At 41.7% G+C, this 12,556-nt stretch overlaps 1 long non-coding RNA gene across 8 annotated transcripts in view; it reads left to right on the top strand.

The window, feature by feature from the left end:
* Positions 1 to 12,556, top strand: part of LOC104002299 (uncharacterized) — a 59,919-nt gene that overhangs the window by 33,405 nt on the left and 13,958 nt on the right. For 3 of the 8 annotated variants that reach the window (XR_001709927.3, XR_008539296.2, XR_008539298.2), the window contains exons 5-6: positions 7,998 to 8,102; positions 10,424 to 10,561. This is a non-coding gene — a long non-coding RNA (uncharacterized LOC104002299). Of the gene's footprint in view, positions 1 to 7,997; positions 8,103 to 9,444; positions 9,497 to 10,423; positions 10,562 to 12,556 lie in introns of all 8 variants that reach the window. The other 5 variants (XR_008539297.2, XR_008539301.2, XR_001709928.3 and 2 more) reach the window with 3 other exon arrangements.

The following is a 12,556-nucleotide window of genomic DNA, read 5'->3' as shown; positions in this document are numbered from 1 at the left end:
CTTCTCAGCTTCACATTTCTTTTAGGGTTTCTCTTGCATTTCAACTGTAATGATAAGAAAAGACATCCAGGAGAAAGGCAGGTGTGACTTGGCAGTCATCCTTGACCCCATGCTGTTCAGAGAAGTCATCCAGAACTCTCCCATTCTGCAGAGGGGGAGGCTGACCTTGAATAAGACTCATGGAGTGAAAATAGGAGTGGTGCTCCTACCTAGATAAATTGGAGAGTTATTTCCCCCATCCCCCTTCTCAGTTCTCTTTGGTATGTGAACTTGCGTTCCAGGCCATGTGAGTCAGTAGAGATGGGAATGTTGATTGATTTGTACAAACATGTGTAAACAGTACTCTTAAAAACAAACTCACTCTTCTTATACTGTGAAGAAAATATGAATTCTTCACATTGGAGAGACTGGGACATGAAGCCCAACCTCTCGCATTGAGTTTTATCATTTGGAAAGCGCTAGGAATATCCTTGTCCAATTTCCTCATATTAAAATGGAGGACCCTGAGGCCCAGAGAAATGGGAATGATTTGACTAAATGCACAGAGCTAATTAATGGCAGAAACTATAAGTATTGATTTTTAAAAAATAAAAACAAACCAAAAACACCTATGAGGCTTCTATTAGGCGCCTAGATGGAGTGCAATTTCTGAAGCAAAGTCATAAAAGACAGTGTGGTTTCTAGCTTGTGTGCTTGGATCACTGGCACTGGGGACAGTGTTAAAGCTCATGCTGGGTGCCAAGTATACCAAGGTGAGCAGGAGCAACAGTGCATGGTGACCTCCCCCTCCTGGAAGCATGTGGTCCATTGAAGTCTTCAGAGGGTATGGTGTGGGGGCGGGGGGTATTAGGAGGAGATACTGGAAGGCAGATGTCATGAGATTGGCCTGGGAGAATTTGGGGAAGTCTTTATAGATGAGGATGTTTATGTTGGAAGTCAGAAGATGGATCAAATTTTGAAATTCAGGGAAGGGAGGAAGAAAGATGAGGAAGGCACTGCTGGAATGAAGGTAGAGAGATAGGAAAGAGAGGCATTTCTCAGGGCAAGGCACAAATGGATGTGAGTAGCTGTCCAGGAGAGCTGGAACAGACTCTGGAGGAGAAATGGTGTGTGAGCCCTGGGTCTGGAAACCAAGCTGTGAATGAGGACATAGGAGAAAAAGGGATGAAGATTAAGCTCCCAAAGCAAATTATACCAGTGGCCAGTGACTGGAAAAGCAATGATTATAGCCTTTTAACTGCAAAATCTCTCTGGTCCTATCTAGTACCCTTTTCAGTCCTGATGCTTAAAATTCGCTGTTTAGGATGTATTCCTTTGGGTATTGAAGATGACTTTGCCTTAAATATGCCCTATTAAAATGTAATGCCTCTGAGTGAGTTAAGTATGTATAACCCATTAGGTAATGCCTCCAGGAAATTTGTTGACAGCTAAATGACAGCTAGCTAAAAACAAGATCTGTGAAAAAAGAAAACAGAAAAGGCACCTGGGAGGGCAGGGAGTTGGGGGCTGAGAAGGGGAAGGTGCTGAGAGGGGAGGCTTCCACAGACTGCCTGTGGCTGGCCCTGCCTGTTGATGGTATGTGCAGGCCAGATATGGGGTCAAAAGGAACTTTATCTGGAAGCTGATGGGTGGTGTTCAAGCCCCCAGTTTCGAAGGGAAACACAACATGTGTTTAGACAGGAAATTGTCCCTTCAGCCAGCAGCCTCCAGCAGCTAGGATCACACATTTGAATTTGGTTTGAAAGGGAGAAAGAGGGAGTGCTGGCTCAAGTGAGACTCTAGCTTCTCTTCTGCTTATGGGGAAATACAATGGATGTGACTCCAAACTGGGATACTCTTAGTCTCTGCTAGGGACCTGCTTCTGCGTGTGGCACGCCTACAGACTGGCGCAGGTTTAACATGAAACTTGTTTTAGTCATCTCCAGGATATGCGCTGCATTTATCTCCAAATTTTGATATATTGTCTGCCCATTCTATAATAACAAAAAGAGCTACTAAGTGACAAAGAAAAGCCTTGAAGCTGTTTCTGTTATTAAACCATGAGGACTATCTGCCTGTGGTGGGCAGCCTCCGAGCTGACCCAGGATTCATACCCTTGTTAGCATCCTCTCCCACATGGAATAGGGCTGACATCTGTAACCAAAAGGATACTGCAGAAAGGATGGAGTGCAATTTCTGAAGCAAAGTCATAAAAGACAGTGTGGTTTCTAGCTTGTGTGCTTGCATCACTGGTGCTGGGGACAGCCAGTTGCCATGGCATGAGGACTGAGGCAGCCTATGGGTAAGCCAGTGTAGTGAAGGCCTAAGATCTGTGGCAACAGCCTTATGAGTGAATCGTATTGGAAGTGGATGCTTCAGCTCCATCAGGCCTTCAAATGACAGCCCTCCCAGCAGGTATCTTGACACAAGATAAAGACCCTTTGCCACTTCCAAACTTCTAACTCCCCTAAACCATGCACAATAAATATTTATTGTTTTTTGCCTCTAAGTTTTGGGGCAATTTCTTACATGGGACAGACACCTAGTACATTATACAATGAAGTTTGGGATAAAATGTGAGACAGCACTAAAAACCAATATATGGTACTCTAACCTATAGGAAGGATATGCATTTCTGTTTGTTTTTTTGAGACAGAGTCTCACTTGATTGTCCAGGCTGGAGGGCAGTGGTGCAATCTCATCTCACTGCAACCTCCGCCTCCTGGGCTCAAGCGATTCTCATGCCTCAGCCTCCTGAGTAGCTGGGATTACAGGTGTGCACCACCACACCCAGCTAATTTTTGTGTTGGTTTGTAGAGACAGGGTTTCATCATGTTGGCCAGGCTGGTCTTGAATTCCTGGCCTCAAGTGATCTGCCCGCCTCAGCCTCCCAAAATGCTGGGATTACAGGTGTGAGCCATCACGCCTGGCTGGACAAGCATTTCTCTAAACATGTCACGATCCTAAAAGGTTTGTTCAATAATCTAGGGGCCTGGATGGGCCATTAGAATAGTGAGGAAATGTACCAATATGGATTAATTCCTCATCAACATAATAGGTAGATACGAAGGAAAAAGCGTTCAGGCCTACGCAAGGGTCTACTATGAAAGGGAGACTACAAGAAATATGCTCAGATGTCAGAGAAAGGGAAGCAATAATCACACAGAGGGTCTTTGAGATTTGGGTGGCATTACTGTGAACTTCACTGACTTCTTGCATTCTCAGAAGGTGGGATTACTGAAAACAGGAGGATGACTTACTCCTGGGGAGGTGTAGCAAATTCAGTGAGAAAATCATCAAGATAGCACATTTCGACTAAAACCATGAACTTGACCAATTCACTCGTCCTCCCTTTCTAGGTGATATTCCAGCTGGCTTCAGTGGAGAAAGCTTCATTCAAAGATTGTCATTAAACAGAAAAGAACCCATGTAGAACGTATGCATTGATTCTTGCGGTGGAAATCCAGGGAAGAAACATATGCAAAGGCACATAGTCAACATGTTCCTTCTCCTAAATTTACTGATAGTACCCACTTTTTGAGCTGGGAACTAACCCCTCTCATTTCATGTGGCTCCAGTGTGATTACCAATCTCTTTCTCCTACTTTTCCAGCCAGAAGTATGTAACCCAAATCTGACCAATCAAAACAACCATTTGCCTAGTCAGACGATACCTTCAGGAATGGGCATGTGACAAAATCTGGGCCAAGCAGAGTCTTCCCTGGCATTTCTCTATCAGTGCTCTGAGAAAAGATGCTTTTTTCTTAACTGCATTGCTAAGCAGTAGAATACGAGTCTTGGGTTAAGAGCAGCCATCATGGCTATCACTTGTAAAGAGCTTAAGAAACGGTGGAGATCTCAGATATTTCTAAAGCTACATTGCCTTAGGACTTTTCAGTGCTATGAGCAAATGCATGCCCCTTTACACTTAGTTAGTTTGAGTAGAGTATCTAACATAAGTACAAATCAATTTATTATCATAGAAAGCATAAGAGTTCACAAAATAGTGCCCTAGAGCCTTAGAAAAATGAAAGATGGCATGGACTTTCTGAAGCTAAAAAAGCTCAAAAAGAAAAGAAATAGGAATATCAAAGAAAAGATGGGGTAAGACCACTTAAAAAGTTGAAAACTGAGCTGGAAGAGCATAGAAAAGAAATGGAAGAGAGAATAGAACTATTGCAAAGAGGAAGGCCACATAAACAAAAACTAGAAAAAAATTGGATATAAGCATTGTCAGAGACATTGCTTACATACTTGATGAAATTATCTTAAATAACAATAAAAATTTAATTTTAATTTTGAATAAAAAAATAAAGTAATAGCAACAAAATGATAAATATGGAAGGTAGACACATATATGTGACATATATGACTTATCTTATATATGCTACTCCTTATAAAAACCCTATGAAAGTAGGTCTCCATCTCATAGGTGAGGAAAACAAGGCACAAGGAAGTTCAGTAACTTATCCAAGCTCACATTGAGGTAAACGGCAGAGCTGAGATTTGAAACCAATGGTCTGGCTTCAGGGTCCATATTCTAAACTTCTATGTTATACTGCCTCTCCTATGTGACCCAAAACAAATGGAGTCTTAAAATATTCAAATATAGAGCCGGGCACGGTGGCTCACGCCTGTAATTCCAGCGCTTTAGGAGGCCGAGGTGGGCGGATCACAAGGTCAGGAGATTGAGACCATCCTGGCCAACATGGTGAAACCCTGACTCTACTAAAAATACAAAAATTAGCTGGGTGTGGTGGTGGGCACCTGTAATTCCAGCTACTCCAGAAGCTGAGGCAGGAGAATTGCTTGAACCTGGGAGGCAGAGGTTGCAGTGAGCCGAGACTGCGCCACTGCACTCCAGCCTGGGCGACAGAGAGAGACTCTGTCTCAAAAAAAAAAATAAATAAATAAATAAATAAATTCAAATATTTAATCAAAGAAATGCGTATGGAGATATTAGTAGTAATAATAAGATATTATGTGGCACTTATTGTCAGGCAATGCAAAACACTGTGTCAGCAAAAAACGGATATGACATTTTCTATATCCAAGTAACTTACACTATAAGGCAAGACTCTTATGACATTTAAGCAAATCATAACTACAAGAAAAAAAATCTAAGTGACAGCATTCAATGATAAACTACAACTGACAACTCAGGGGAAAATCCATATGAAAAATAATTTTGATTTTTAATTTCTATGTCTACTTTAATTGACACTTTGGCTTTAAACATATTCATGTATTATATGAAAATTACATTTCATTTTGAATGCTTTGGTTCATTACTGCCAGTAGAAAACAAATTATGTTAAAATCTCAATTATAAAAACATAATATGGGATTTTTCTAAAGTACAAAAAATAAATACATAATACTTGGTAAATTATGTATGTCTTCATTTTATTACTTAAACATTGAAATACATCAATAGGATTAAAAATAATTATATTCGCTTCTCTACAATATTTCCCAACTTTTAACCATATTAAAAAACACTATCATTTTACACATACACGTGTTTTTCAATTTTGTAATTATAAAGGTATATTTGTCAAGGTAGGAGGATAAAGTGTATTTCATTTAACAGTTAGCATTTATAACATTTAAATGTTTAGGCATAGGGAAAGTGAGTTTTCATTTTACCTTTGCTACAACCTCACAAATGTTAAAGCCAGACCACATAGCATAGAACCAGTAATAATCACGAGATGGAGAGAGAGCTGTGTGTTAATTTCCTTATAATTTATTGCAAGGATAAATAATCACTGTCTAAAGTCAAAATAGGGATTTATTTTATTTTATTTATTTATTTTTTTGCAAGACGTAGTCTTTCTGTGTCACCTGAGATCAAGTGATTCTCCTGCCTCAGCCCTGCAGGTAGCTGTGATTACAGGCGTGTGCCACCATGCATGGCTAATTTTTGTATTTTTAGTATAGACAGGTTTCATCATGCTGTTCAGGCTGGTCTCGAACTCCTGACCTCAAGTAATCTGCCCACCTCTGCCTCCCAAAGTGCTGGGATTACAGGCATGAGCCACAGCACCCAGCCAGAATAGAGAACTTAAAAAAAAAATTATTCTCAGTCTCTTAATGCTGTCCATAATCTTCTCTTTCAAACTGTAGGCATCTTTTAGAAACTTAAAACTCTTTTATGTGAAGACCAATGTACTTTATCTTACTTTATTTGCTTATAAATTATGAACGTTTAGATAAATGAAGCTTAATATATTTTAATAAAAATAGTTTGCACAGTAACTTCATTTTTTGTGAAATTTGCTTTCAGATCTCCTTCCTTCTGTGTATAGATAGCCAGAATCATGGTCCCTAAAGTTTCCTAAAACCTCTGTGAGAGGCTCCTCAGCTGGGGTGCCTCCCCATGATTTCCTTACTTTGCTCTTTGTACTCTGTATTGCGTGAATTTTTTTTTCCATCAGCAGCTATCATTTTTACAAATATATAAAAGTGAATGTGTCTATCTGAGAAAACAAAGAAAATCATATTAGTTTCACTTACCAGGGGCTAGTGATTATTTGGCAGTTTGTTTAATTGAGGTTTCCTGGCTTGATGGTATCAGCCAATGTCATCCCGTTTAGGTTCCACTTGAGGTGATTTGCAGCGTCCTTACTCATTTGCATAGCACCATATGCTGCCCTGACGGAATCTTTGCACAGTATGAAATAATTCCTCTTGACAGGATAACCACTATTACAGCAGGTAGGCCAAACTGGGGGAAGATAATAATCAAATTAAGGAAACAGTAAGTAGGCAATTACATGTACCCACCACCAAATGCTGGCACTAATCTGTTCAGGATGTCTGTAGAGCATTTGGCTGGGAACGGCTTGAGGGCCACTGAGAATGTTACTGCAGTGTGAATGTGGGACCTCCTGAATGAACTGATTCATAAACTGTTTAGGACTTACTGATGGCGTTAAGTCCTGGGTTTTGCCATATTTTGAAAAATGCACATTTCAGTCCATGCCTCAAAACCCAAAGGTATAGCCCCAGGATCAAGAATGCAACTAAAAATAGGCTTTCCTATTTAGCCTGATGGCCTCGTGCATTAGTTTAATAGCCATATTTTTAAATTTTAGTGTCAAAAGTTAATGTTTAATTATCTGACAGAAAATACAGCTGCAGAGTCTGGAATGTAGTGCTCAGATGATCCTCCCTACCCTCTGACCTGCCATCTCCTCTGTCTCCCTTCTTTGCTGTCAATGAGCAACCCATTTCAATAAGTTGCAAAGCAAGGATGTGATTTTACAAAGTATCTCATAGAGAGATCTGCTAAAGTGAGCTGGCCACCAGGCACCAAGAATCTCTTCACATTCTGAAACCTCACCCTTTCCTTGATCAGCATGAAGCAGTTGACTTCTAGATGCCCTAGAAAATTGCTGCTTCTTTTCTCCTCCCTAATATGTGATCTTGAACAGAGCAAAGATACCCCGCTCTTACCCTCCGCAAGTCAAGCTGAAATGTCTGAGATAAAAAAGTCACTCTGGAAATGACGGGATGTGAGAGAGCAGAGTTCTATTGGACAGCTCCTCTGGGAATGAGCACAGCTTTGTTCTTAAGGAGGTCAAAGGATTCCAAAGGATGCCACTGAGGCAGGAATGCTTTTTAACTTCTCCTGAAGTCCAAAGAAAAAACACTCAAAGTGTAATTGTGGAGTCTGATGGCTTTTTTATAACCTGGGTCTTTAGGAACAGTCAATTAAAGTTTACCTGCTGGAGCATTTTGCAAAACAAATCAATATCTCATTTATTAAAAATTAAGAACCCATAAGCTTCTAATACATGACTGAAAAAGCAGGTAAACAGTGTGGCAGGGAAGGCTCGCAAGATTGGGGGAAAAAAACACAACATACATTTCTGATTTTAAATCTACCACAAAGTTTGGGTGTTGTCACGCTGTTCTGCATGGCATTAGCATAATCAAGTTTGCTTACTTTTCGTTTATGAGCCGAAGACTGCAATTAAGCTTGATTTGCACTCTGTTTCTTCTAAACCACAGGCTCCGGCCCTGAACGCAGGAGAGTTGCTAAAGAAGTTGCTCACAGAGGCGGGAGAGAGCAGGCTACTGGTTTCCTTCAAAATGGAATAGGAAACAGAAAACGTGGTGAAGTAGAGCTTTTTCTTACTGAACTTCGCATTCATAGATTCTGAGTGGGTTTCTCCACCCAAGAAGCCTCCCCAGAAAAAACAGTCTTGCTCCTCCTCCCTATACTATAACTTTAAGAACAACAAGCTATCAATATTTCACAGATGTTCAGCTAAATCCACTGATTGGATCATCATGGCCATACATCACTCACAGGTTTTCAAACTTGTCTGTGCATTTGAATCACCTGAGGAGTTTTTTGTTTCTTTTTAGAGATAGAGTCTCACTCTGTCACCCACACTGAAGTGTAGTGGTGCAGTCACAGCTCACTGTAACCTTGAACTCATGGACTTAAGCAATTCTCCTGCCTCATCCTCCCAAGTAGCTAGGACTGCAGGCATGCACCATCATGCCTGATTAATTTTTTTTTTTTTTGTAGATAAGTGGTATCACTATGATGCCCAAACTGGTTTTCAATTCGTGGCCTCAAGTGGTCCTCCTACCTGGGCCGCCCAAAGTACTGGGACTATTTTTACAGGCATGAGCCACCACTCCTGGCTCACCTGAGGAGTTTTAGAAATCACTGATGTCTTGGTCCTACCCAAAAAAATTCTGATATAATTGATATGGGGTGCATCCTAGACATTGACATTTTTAAATTCCCAAAGTGATTCTCATGTGCAGCCAAGTTTGAAACCACTTCTATAAGCCACTGGTTCTTAAAGTGTGGTCCTCGGACTACAGCATCAGCATCAACTGGGAGCTTGTTAGAAAGGCAGACTTTCTGGCCCCACCCCAAGCAAACTGATTCAGAAACCCTGGGGATGAGCCCAGTAATCTGTGTTGTAACAAGCCCTCCAGGTGATTCTGATGCATGCTAATATCTGAGAGCAGTTGCCTTACATAAAGCTTTGAGAACCCACAGTGTATCGACACCATTTGTGTAGCTGCTGTTCATGTCTCAAATTGGTGTCTTTCTCAGGAAGCAGCAAGATATGACAGAAAGACTATGGGCTTTGGAGTCAGGCCAGACCTGAGTTTGAATCCCAGCCCCATCATTTACGAGCTGGGTTAGCTTAGACAAACATGTAATTTAACCTGTGTGAGCTTCAGTCTCCTCAATTCTGAAACCGTGGAAATTTTATCTAACCCATAATGTTGTTGTGAAAATTAAATGGGATAATAGCATCTAAAATGGACTCGTAGAGTACTGTAAATCAGATCTTACTTCCCTGTCCTTCCTCCCTTCTATTCCAAATTTTAACAAGCAATGGAAAGAAGTAATGAGATATTGACATGAGTTGGGCATATTCACTTTCTTGTCAGTTCCTAAATATTCTTTTCTATCCTCTTCTGATAGCATCATTTCTTCGCACTTGAATCAGCAACATGACACAGGACTTTGGCATCAGGTGAGTCCCATGAGCCAGGCACAGGACCAGGCTCTGACTACTGGGCCACTGAAAGAGAGTCCAGTTGTGGTCTCATCACTTGACAAGGACAAAAAGTAAGGTCAGGATACTCAAACCTGGCAAATTCTTCTCCAGAGTCCACTGAGTGAATGTGTTCTCAGAGGCATGTCAAACTTTTAGAAGTAGTTACCTACTTAATTCAGACAAATTGCTTACTTTATTCCAATAATTCCCCTACTCTGACCTGTTCATAGACTTTGTATTTTAACACCAAGGATTCAATTTCTCTCTACTGCTTAAGGAAAAGGCATCTCACAAGTCCTCTCCGGGACAAGTGTGTCAGTGTAGTATAATACCTAACAGCAGTGCCAACAATTAACATCTGACTAGATCATTACTGCTTAAACCCATAGTCTGTTTAACTCCATTTCAGTCTCACAGCAACTCAAGGAGGGAGGCATAACTATTATCCCCATTTTACAGATGAGAAGGCTGGAGCTCAGAGAGGTTAAGTGACTTGCCCAAGGTCACACAACTAGTAACTAGGGAAGCTGTCTCCCTGACCCCTCCCCAAGTCTTATATCCTAACTGCCATAATAATGATAATGAACAATAGTAACAATATAAAAACACAGAGCACCCAAGAGATGGAAAGAATTGACTACTAGGAGACATGCACAAGTCTGATTCATGCATAAACAGCTGGATTCAGAACAACTATTATTATTAACAATTCTCTCCTCTCAACCTACTGCTCCCTCTACTATTACTCCCCTGCCCTCATGGACTTCAGCCTTGTTTGTCCCTAGAATAATGAGATGGATTTCCCGGGAATACCGAACCATGTTTTCCAATTTTAAAAACATTTCCTTAAAAATGGAGAGAGTAACCTGCAGTGAAATGATCAGGTGTTCATGCTTGTTGTAGAATGAGCAGCAGCAGAGTCATCAGGGAGAGATGCAGACTCTCAGGACTTGCCCCAGACCTCCTGAATCAGAGTCCAGCATTGAACAAGTCCCCTAGGTGACTGGTCCACACAGTCTGCAGTTCCTAACCAGCTCCCAGGTGAGCCCAACACTGTTGGTCTGTGGATTCTGCTTCAGCAGCAGGGTTCTAGAATGGGTATATCTTCCACTCCTCTGCCAACACACTAGGCTTCAGGTCTCAGTGCTGTGGCAGAGCCCACTAAGTTGATCATATCCTATAGTCTATGCTGACTCCTCCTGCCAGCACCTTCCACCTGAGGGAAGGTGGGAGAGCAGGAGAGGCTCTTTGAATCCCTCTAGGCACCTGCCCTGCAGAGGTACCTGGGATTTATGGCTTCAAAAGGGGTCCACTAAGCTTCACAGTGGAAGTCTCTCAGCCTGCCTGCATGTGGCAGTGGGAAAAGATATCTATGAAGCTGGTTCTAGGTGTCTCTCTGTAAAAATGTCAAGGCAGGGAATAACTGGGATAAGCTATGTCTCCAGTAGATCTTATGTCCTTCCAGAGAGTGGCCCTAGAGCTGCATCAGGTAAATATGGCATATTTTATAGAAGGTTGTATAGGACATCCGTCTGGGCATAACTGGCCTCTCCATGTTGATTCTGACATGCCCATTTCCTCTTTGTACACATAAGCCATGCTGCAATTCCCTGTCAACCTGGCCTGTGTCCCAGGGATCTGCCCGCGCTTGTCTGTTCTGTGTCAGCTTCCCCCTGCAGCTCTGTTGTGTCTCCTGGTTCCTGGGCTCCTGGCATGCGATCCAATGCCCTGTGTCTGAGTTTTGCTCTCCTGATATTTTATCACCTAGATATCAATCTAGGTGGCAAGCATCCTTTTTCTTGTTGCTTCCTTGACCCTGGAACCAAAAAGGCAATGCAATTAGAGGCACTTGAAGGTCTTGTGTCCCGAGAAGGATTTAATTCATTCAAACCAGAACTGTTATCATTCCACCGGGACAGAATCTTTTTCTCCCTCATAGAGCTTTCCCAATTCAGGATAAAGCATCATCACCCATGTAGTTGCTCATGTTGAAATCCCAGGCAGAATTCATTCCTGAATGCCGCCTTCCATTACGCCCACATCCAGTCCATCAGCAAGGCCTGACAGCTCTTTTTCCAGAATATGTCTTACGTGTGCACACTGCACTTCCTGTTTATCAACACTGCTCTGATCCACCATCTCTAGGTTATAGCTGTCCCCAACTGGCCTCCCTACTACCAGTCTTGCCCTTCCCAAAGAAGCCAGAGTGATCTTCTCAAAATCACTTCTCAGATTATCACTGTAATCTCTCCCCTTCCCCATTTAAAAACACTCAAAATCCAAACAGAACATCATGAACTTTGACCTTTGTCTCCTTCTCTACCTCTATGTCTTCCTATTCATTCATTAAATGAATGAAAACTTCTCAACTCACTCACTCTACTCCAGCCCCATGGGCTTCTCCCATCGATGGGCCTCATTGTGGCCTCTTCTCTCCATCTGAAACTCTCTTTCCAGGATCACGTGGCTAACTTTCTCTGCTGAAGCATAATCTTTGAACAGACCTCAAAGATTTTGTCCAAAGACAGGACCTCCTCTGACCACATTATCTGAAGCAAGTTGTCATACCAACTTCATATTATAATGTTCTCTAGGCCTATTGCTACTGGAATCATCTTGTTAATGTTTCTTTTTCTTTGCTCCTGTATATATCACCACTGGAATATGAGCTTTAGAAAGCAATTACCTTATCTATTTTGTTCATACATTATAGATCCTCCACAAATTGAAGAAAATGATGGCAGAAGATATGACAAGTGCCATCTTCATTTCTGTGTTAATTCCTTTATTTTTATTTTTTATTTATTTATTTATTTTGAGATGGAGTCTTGCTCTGTCGTCCAGGCTGGAGTGCATTGGCGCGATCTCCACACACTGCAACCTCCACTTCCTGGGTTCAAGCAATTCTCCTGCCCCAGCCTCCCGAGTAGCTGGGACTACAGGCGTGTGCCACCATGCCTGGCTAATTTTTGTATTTTTAGTAGAGATGGGGTTTCACCACGTTGGTCAGGCTGGTTTCAAACTCCTGACCTCAGG

This window comes from Pan troglodytes, chromosome 16 (assembly GCF_028858775.2).
Source record: "Pan troglodytes isolate AG18354 chromosome 16, NHGRI_mPanTro3-v2.0_pri, whole genome shotgun sequence".
In the NCBI taxonomy this organism is placed as follows: domain Eukaryota; kingdom Metazoa; phylum Chordata; class Mammalia; order Primates; family Hominidae; genus Pan; species Pan troglodytes.
Note: the sequence above shows the minus strand (reverse complement) of the source record. Positions and strands in the feature narration are given on the sequence as shown.